We start from the raw sequence: 9,722 nt of genomic DNA on the forward strand, positions 1-9,722 counted from the left end.
TATGGATTAACACCGTTTCTCTCAAGTGTTTGGAACATTCTAAACTGTTGGCCTATACAGAACTGAAACGTACTGATCTCAACTCTGGTCTGATACCATTTGACCTGTTGTGCTAGTAGAGACTGAGGCTGCTGTGGCGCTCACCAGTTCCAGTTTGAACACGTCACACTTCTTACCGCTATGACATACTGATTGACTGAATTGTAAAAAAATATATATGCATGTTAGAAGACCATGAATGCCAGTGTTGGGCAGAAACCAGTTACTTTTAATATATTACTGTATAATATTATTTTGCCCAGTAACAATTAATTAGTGTAAGGTATGCCCTATTACTCTGCCAAAACGGTAGTATTTAAAAACAATTGTACATATTACTCAGGTTCAAGAGAGATTGCTGCTTTATTTTATAGCCTTTTCTTTTCTTTTTTTTGCTGATTGGTGACTTATTGTTATTGTTGCTATTCCCAAAAAAGATATTCAGTTCTAAAAGGAGCTGGCTAAACAGATTGTATTCTTGTACATCTCTTCTTTTGCTGGGGGGCAATATAATGTAATATGTAATATAATATATTACTCTGGATTCCAAGTAATATAATACTTTTTTTTAACGAGTAATGAGTAACATATTACTCTCCTGAGTAATATTTCCCAACACTGGTCTACACGCTTTCTGGAATCTACAAAGATGACAGGCTCCATTTTTGGCAACAGGTTTTTTTAGTTTATATAACAAGAAGTTTCCTATTTGTTTGCCTAACATTTCCTTTATTGGTTTAATTTGGTCACTCGGGTCCAAGAGACCCATCTAAAACCCTTGATGACATTTCACAAATGTGTGAAATCTCACACAGAAGCCAGGCGTGTTTAAATGCAACCGGCGTGTCGCTGGCAGTAATGACGTCTTGATTGGTTCCCATACTTCCCGATTGGCTGTTTTCACCCAGATGCTGTGTTTTGATTGGGCACTCAGCCTCGTGTTTTATGAAGCACTTTAATTAAAGCCCAGTCCACACCAATGATTCGCAACACAACTAGTTGTAAGAAATTGCAGTAGAACTTACCTATTGCAGGTCGGCGCAGTTTTGAGTTGCAGTGATGGAAGTAGTAGGCTACTCACATGTTTTACTTAAGTAAAAGTATCAATACTGCAGTGCTATGTAGAAATACTCAGTATCAGTATTCAAAATGTACTTGAGTAAATCTACAAAGGTATTTGCAACAAAGTAGTACCAGAAGAAAAAGTACTCATTGTGCATTTCAAATGTTCAAAATGTATTTAAAAAATTGTTTTAAAATGGCCGATCTACAAGCTGACAACCTGCCGCATCGGCTATGTGTAATATGGCTGAAGAGGTTAATGTATGTTTTGTGATAATAATTAAAGGTACAATATTTGTCTGTGAGATGTAGTGGAAGTAAAAGTATCGAAACTAGAATATTGTACTTAAGTACAGTACCCTAGTTACTTTTCATCACTGGTTGCGTTGCAAATCATTTTTGTGGACTGAGCCTAAAGCCCAAACCCAATGACTCGCCATGCAACTCCTTGCAACCATTATCCCCAATGGCAGTTGCGTCTAGTTTCATTCGTGCGGTTTGGCCTCAAGACTTAGCGAGGTTCTGGAAACGTCTATTTGATGACACCTCTTCTGGTGTCCTATCTCCTGCCCTCTGCATCCTTACATCCTCATGATCCTCTGTCCTTCCTCTTTTTACTTGTCTTTCCTACTCTCACTTTTAACCCGTCTTTCACTTTTACCTGTCTTTGGCACTAGCAACTCTTCAGTCTCTTTACCCGTCTGTCTCTACAACTCGCTCTCATTGTGGGTGCCAGGTTACAGTGGTTAATACAAGTGAAATAGCCCTAAAATACAACTTATTTTGTGCAACACGTCTATCGTATTGTCCCAAATCCAGGATCTTGGAGAGATGGTACTGAGGGAATCATGGGGTAAACCAAACATAATCTTTTCCACAACCTTACAGAGAGGAGGGAGAATTGATCGGTAACCGTGGCGATCTGGGGAGTTCCCACGGCAACAGGGTGTGGTGTTGGGCTGCTTAGAGAGGTGGACTTTTTATCGAGTGGTTGTTTGTTTGACTGTACACATACACACACACATGTAAATAGGATCTGCCGCCATGTTGATTTGTGTTGAAAATGTTGCACGTCTTCAGTTTGATGACTGAGTTTCAATAAAACCTTCATTGACTTAAGTTTTTTGACGCTTTTAATCTGAAATGTAAACATGACCTAAGGGTGTGTGTGTGTGTGTGTGTGTGTGTGTGTGCGTGCGTGCGCGCGCCTTCCGATTCCCAAACGTACTCTAGAGCCGGTGTTTTCTTTAGTCACCTGAAATGCTTTAGTGTTAGCCTAGTTTTAGTCGACTAAATATACAATTTTACTCGACTAAATCGAGTCTACAGTTGACTTTGTCGATAAAAATGTATTTTGGCGGGCCTTGATTTCGTCGTAAATCTCATACTTGGTTGCATGCTGAAAATAGCCGATCTACAAGCTCACAGCAGAGAAGTGCTTAACCCTATTTCTACAAGCTAAGGCCATCTCCAACCTGATGTCTATACAACTATATTAAACCGTTCTACTTAAACTATCTCTAAATACGACCATTTATAAAGGTATAAAATGGATGTGTTTAAAATATCAAGTAAGAGCTTGTTCAAGTGGTACCAAACAGCAGTGGTGGAAAAAGTACTTGAATGTTTACCTATAAGTACTGCAATATAGAAATACTGTCTAACTTTTCCCGGTTCCTAAACTATTTTGGCCGTGCACCCCCTAGCTGTTACCTCCCAACCTAGCTGACGCACCCCTACATGGAAATGAAACGGGCCTATATGAACAAAATTGGCCCCCTGCATATGTCTCATAAGCTTCCCGATTCCCAAACGTACTCTAGAGCCGGTGGTTTTTTTAGTCACCTGAAATGCTTTAGTGTTAGCCTAGTTTTAGTCGACTAAATATACAATTTTACTCGACTAAATCTAGTCTACAGTTGACTTTGTCGATAATAAATGATTTTGGCGGGCCTTGATTTCGTCGTAAATCTCATACTTGGTTGCATGCTGAAAATAGCCGATCTACAAGCTCACGTGTCGCGTGACGCGTCATGTTCTTAGCTTGTAGATCTGCTATTTTCAGAACGCAACACCCAAGCGCAACCAATCAAAAGTATCTCTTCTCCACTGGTCCCTCCCTAACATTTCAGTCTAGTTTTGTTGACGAACTTGTCAGTAGGCTATAGATTTAGTCATGGTTTTAGTCATCATGGCAATTTTTTTTTATGTTGTTTTGATTTTGTTTTCGTCAGTGAAAAAGTAGTCGACCAAACATTTTCGTCATAGTTTTAGTCTACGAAATCAACTGCTGCCCCAGTATGATTTATTTGCCTGTTCTATAATAAAACAGTAAGGATGCTATCCATTGTATGTCCACTAGATGTCACTCTTGACTCTGTCTACTATCAACCTGGTATGCTGTAGACTAGAGCGTAGACGACTTACGTCTGGCAGCCGAGGTGGACGGGTAGGAAATTTGGTATATAGTCTTTTTTTATTGGCCTAAAATATTGTCTATATACATACATTCATGAATCCACTTGCTGACCGGCTGAAAGTATTAAGTATTAAGTATTAGCTGTTACCTGTACCATGTACCCCACAAGATTCGATACACCACCAAGATACCCATGTACCTGTCTAGATACTTCCTTAATGTTAACGAAGTCCACACCCACAACACCAGAGGGAGTGCAACGAACCATGTACAACCCAGATTCGGCACAAACAAGGGACTAAATTCTTTTCGCTCCTATGCCACCAAAATGTGGAACGCCCTACCAACAGTCATTAAGACATGCGAATCCCTTGACTCCTTCAAAACCACTCTCAAAGGGCACCTACGGATGGCTGCAATTCGAAACTGGCCCCTGTAAAATCGGAATCCCTCAAACACGGACGCAAGGACAACACAAGAGACGGTCACGGCCACACAGCCAACTCAAGGTACGGCCACGGAGCCGACTTGGGGACCCAACGCAAGGACAACACAAGAGACGGTCACGGCCACACAGCCAACTCAAGGTACGGCCACGGAGCCGACTTGGGGACCCAACGCAGCTCCTCCAAGGAAAACAAACAAATGAACGGAGCTGAACGTGAATCCCCCCCACCGCCCACCCCTTTTTTCCCTCACTGTATATGTTTCTTTTCCCTTTTTACCTCCCATTATGATGAATTCCTGTTCTGTTCTTTGTCTATATAGAAGTGTCTATTTGTACGTCTCTAAATGTTTTTGATGAATTGAACATGGTGGACCCTATTGGAAACAAGTGTAATGCTTAATTGGGTCGTCCACTCACAGTTAACAGCCTTTGTATTGAGTTTGTGCTTGAAATGTACTGTAATTCTTCAAACTGTTAATAAATATTTCAATCAAACCTCCCAACCTAGCTGACGCACCCCTACATGGAAATGAAACGGGCCTATATGAACAGAATTGGCCGCCTGCATATGTCGCATAAGCTAACCTGAATATGGCATATATTCTGCATATACTTGCCAGTTGCCATATATTGGCATATGTTCAATTGCATATATTAAAAATAAAACCATAGCACCACTTTTCATGTCACCCATCCCCTAGAAGGTGCTCGCGCACCACAGGGGGTGCACGGCATGCACCACAGTTTGGGAACCCCTAACCAAAGTAAAAGGTCTGGATTTCAAAATGTGAGTGAAAAGTAATAGTGCAGAAGTATTGGCATCAAAATGTACTCATGCTGAATGTCCCGTTTCAAGTTACCAAATAAAATCTACAAGTATTGGAAGTTGGAAATACTCAAGTAAAGTACAAATACCTCTCTGCATCTCTCTCCCCCCCACTCCCCCTGTCTCTCTATTTTCTCATTTATTTATTCATAAATTCATTCATGAGGCTTGCTTGCGTTGGCAGAGAGAAAAAACCCTCAGTCCGTCTCCTGAGTTTAGTCTCTCTAGAATGAAACGGCAGGAGTGTGCCTCTCTCTCTCTCTCTCTCTCTCTCCCAGCAGTTCAGAACAGCTCTTCTAATCCAAGCGAAGGAGGGATGGAATTCCTGCACGAAAACGTGACATTTATTCTGACCATTCATGGATAAGCTGGACGGTGAATAAAGGTGTGTATTTGACGAGAGAGATGAGAGGCTATTGTTTTGAACGCTACTGGGCTGATGAGTCACTTAACACGTAAAACTGTGAAGAGTTTGTATGTTCTAATTGTAGTTTATTGTACTACTACTGTATATTTTAACTAAATGTTTAGTTGTAAACATTGTTTAATGTACAAATGAGTAGTAATAACAAATGTGTTGTTGTTGTTATTATTATTGCTAATATTTAGTATTATTTTATTAGTGTATACTATTTATTGCACTGTCCTAAATTATTATCTTTTGTTATTGTTATGGTTTGTAATTGTCGATTATTTACTGCTTGCTTTCCAAACAGGTGCTACACTGCTACATTGTTCCACTTACAGTTTTACCAGCCCACCAATCAGTCACCGTCACCATGGAGACCTCCCCAGACGGTTCCAAACGTAGGAAGAAGATCAACCAATCAGAAGACCCGGTTGTGGATGCCCTCGCTAACACTGAACTCACCGCCAACTTTGGGATTGGGACGGAGCCAAATTTCAATCTCAACCTCAACTTGTCGTCGCCCAGCAACCCACGCGCCACCCCGGAAACCAGGAAGCTCCCGAATGGCGGGGCGGTGAACAGGAAGGACGATGGGAATACCAACGCGGGCAGAGTCGGAAACGCAAGCAAACCATTCTCCACAGAAACCGGCAAATCAACGACGGCGACTTTTCCGGGAGAGAAGGAGGGTCCGAGCGGGAGCAGCAAAATTTCATCTCACTGCCACTCCTCCAAAGCAGAGGAGACGGACCATCAGCGAGGGGAGGGGGAGAGGGGAGGAAGATTGACCCTCAGCCCCGACACACACTGCAACCCCAGCTCAACAGCAGCAACACGTTTAGCCAGCATCAGTACCAAGACCAGCCCACGACTCGCAGGAACTCAAAAGACACAAACACGGAGAACGGAATCGGCCAGCATTCTCACCTCCAAGCCCAATGCATTGCTGAAAACGGCCACAAAACCTACCGACGGCTCCGCCGCGAGTCCAAGGTTGCACACCAACAGGACCGAAAACCCCAGAGCGGTGTTTTCCGTTTCGACGGTTCTGAGCCCTGAGACTCACCCCCCGAGAACGGTGCTCTTCCCTGTTGGCCCCAAACCAAAACCGAGGTGGGACGATACAGTTGCCGCAAGCCCCAAAACACCATGCACTGCTACCAGTGCCAAAACACACCTTCAGAAAAACCACTCGGGCACAGCTAACGTCAAAACGCCACACACTGCTGCCAGTCTCAAGCCACATACAGAAGCACATGTGGATTCCGCTGGCTATAAAGTGCTACATCCAACCAAAAGCCCCAAAACAAACACCCGTAGAGACAATGCAGACACGACGAGTAAAACAGTTTCTGATCATGAAAGTGATTCTAAAGCTAGTTCCAGTTCTAAATCCAGGACGGGGTCCAAGGACAGCTTGGATTCTAAATCTGCTTCTACAGATTCCAAAGCTAGTTCCAGCCAGGCTTCTAAATCTAATTCTAAATCTAGCTGTGGTTCTAAAGCCGGCTCAAAAAACAGTTCTGCCTCCAAGGACAGCTCCCATTCTAAAACAGGGACAGGTTCCAAACATGGACCGGATTCTAAAACTGGTTCCAAATCCAAAGCCGCTTCCAACCCTAAAGGTGGAACAGAATTGAAGGGTAGTCTAGCTTCTAAATCTAATGCTGCTTCCAAGGTTGATATCAATCCGAAGACGAACCCAGATTCTAACCCTTGCTTGTCTGGTTCTGATTCCAAAACCACTTCAAAGTCCAGTCCAAAAAAGGTTCAGTCAATTTCTGGGTCCAAGTTGGATCCAGTTGGATCTCTCCACCCATCACCCATCTCTCCACAACTCTTATCAGATGGGTCCACAGCAAACAACAAGGACAATGTGTTTTCTAGTCCCAAGCCTTCTCCTGGACTTAAATCCTGTTCTGACCCACAGCCATCTTCAGTACAAGCGACTCCCTCAGTGTCTGTGTCTCCTCGATCCAGTTCAACCAACACTCTTGATTCTGGCTTTAAGTCCAGCCCAGATTCTAGATCCACCTCAAAACCTGGTCTGGTGGAACCGTCTTCCTCTCCACGTGACTCTCCACAACCCACCTCAGCATCCACAACCTCTAGTTGGACGTTTACCACTGTTGGTTCTGGTTTGATGGCATCCAGCAGTGAGAACCAGCAGAGCCTCAGTCCTGCTGAAGGTAATCCCATGCTGCCTTCCATTCACTTTGACTGAAACACAAAGATCTACTGAATATAACAAACCTCTTGTCATACAGCTCAGTATGTTTGTGAGCTTTATTTAACCAATTACTAGTTTGATACATTTAATAAAAATCACACAGGTCTGTGTGAAGTGAGGGGTGCTCTTATCATCGTACATCAACATGACGTAACGTCGATTTTCTCAGACACATATGACATAAATTCTCCTTTCATTTTCAATGGCATTTAATGTTTGTGTTGGCACAAAAGGCCGATTTGCTCAGACACATGACGTAAATTCTCTTTTCATTGTCAATGTCAAACACAAGTTTGGACAAAAAGCCCCTCAAAAATCACACTCATGTGAAGCAAGCTGTATTTATATTGGCCATATGACGTCTTACGTCTCATTTACTGCCATAAACAAACATGAAAGTCCATAGATAGATAGACAACACAAACATTAAACGCCATTAACAATAAAGAGACAATGACGTAAACGACACATTATGACGTTAATTTTCCCTTTTATTGTCAATGCGTTTACTAAACAAACTTTGAACTAAAGTCAAACATTAAACCTGTGTATAGGAGGAGCTGGCGCCCCTCAAAAATAGAATACCAACACAAACATAAAAATCACATCTGTGTGAAGTGAGGGGCACTCTTATCATCATACATCATCTCATTCTGGCCAATCATTAGTCTTTTAATGTTTGTGTTTACACAAACACTAAAAGCTGGACATAGGAGGGGCTAGCATCCCTCAAAAATCAATAGACATATACACACAAATTACGTAAAATGGGGTGCAATAGACATACATGCAAATCCACACACGATGGAGCGGTCAATCTGAGAACCCATCGTCAAAAAATAAAGGAAAAACAACGTCCTCTTTTCTTTTCCTTTGAATATTGATGGAGTTAACAGTCTGTCTCAAGAGACTAGAACCGCACACAAAATTAAAATATACACTTTACAGTTTTCATGTATTTCACTGTCTGTCTGGCTGTGAGTGCATGGTTAATGTCGCAAACCACTGGGTCGACCAGAGCCAAATTTCTTCCAGAACGGCAAGAAAGTCCATGAATATTGTCACATATTGTGAATTATGTATTGTGTGGATATCTTTCTCAGCTCCACTGGCCCTACATATCTGGGTTAGCAGATATAACATCAATTTGACGATGTGACATTATCATCAATATGATGTCAGAAATCCACCCTTAAGCCACACCGTTGGACCCCAAGAGCAAGTGTAAATACTCCACATCCTGAAAATCGAAGTGTATCCCCGTTAGCCAAGCAATGATATTCTCTAAGCGGTGTCCTCGTTTCGTTTTTAATTATGATGACATCTGTGTTGGTTCTCTTCCATCACTTCTCTGCTAAAGGAGAGATAGTCTTTATGCTAGCACAGTGGTTCTTAACCAGTGGTCCTTGAGGGGGTTCCAGCTAAATGATGGAGAGTTGGTAACCAAATGGACCCTACAACAAAAATACATCGCATGGATGCACCTGGGACATATCAAAAAGTAAAATTCAAAGTTTTGGGTCTGAGAGGCTGGTGGCTCAAATACCGAATAAATAATAGACCTTGATATGAAACGGGTTGAAAACCACTGTGTTTAAAGGACGGATAGCACTAGCTAACAGTTAAAGGACCACTTCACCACTTTTCAACCTATCTTCATATAATAGGTCCTCACTAATAATCATGAAAAAATGGCACGATTTTTTTCTACTCAGTCTGTGTCTCATAGGACAGCTGTGGGCAATATAGAAACCGTCTTCCAGTGACATCATCATTAGGCAGATTCTTTTTAAACAATATTTTTTTACAAAAATGTTTAGATTTTCATTATCGTGAGAACGATGGCTTCTATTTTGCATTGCAACTTTTCAGGACTAGAAAGCCTGCCGTTTCTATTAGCTTGTATTCCCCATCGATGATGTCACTGGAAGACGGTTTCTGAACTGCCCACAGCAGTTTTTTCATGATTATTAGTGAGGACCTATTATATGAAGATAGGTTGAAAAGTGGTGAAGTGGTCCTTTAACCATTTTTTGACTAACAGACGCACACTCCAGTCTGTTACTTTGACAGATAAATGCATCTCAGTGTGAAATTCAGTGTGGTAAAGTAAGTTACCACATTTATCAAGGTATATTATTAGTTTTCACTTTTAGTTTAATCTCAATAAACATTAAAGTTCATTTATGGATAATTTCTGAGGATCTATTAAACACTCCTGTACTGAAGCTGAAAATCTCACTGAAATATCTTCATTTGTTTCAGTCCATTTTTCTTTTGGTGTCTCTA

Source organism: Electrona antarctica, assembly GCF_951216825.1.
Source record: "Electrona antarctica genome assembly, chromosome: 21".
Classification (NCBI taxonomy): domain Eukaryota; kingdom Metazoa; phylum Chordata; class Actinopteri; order Myctophiformes; family Myctophidae; genus Electrona; species Electrona antarctica.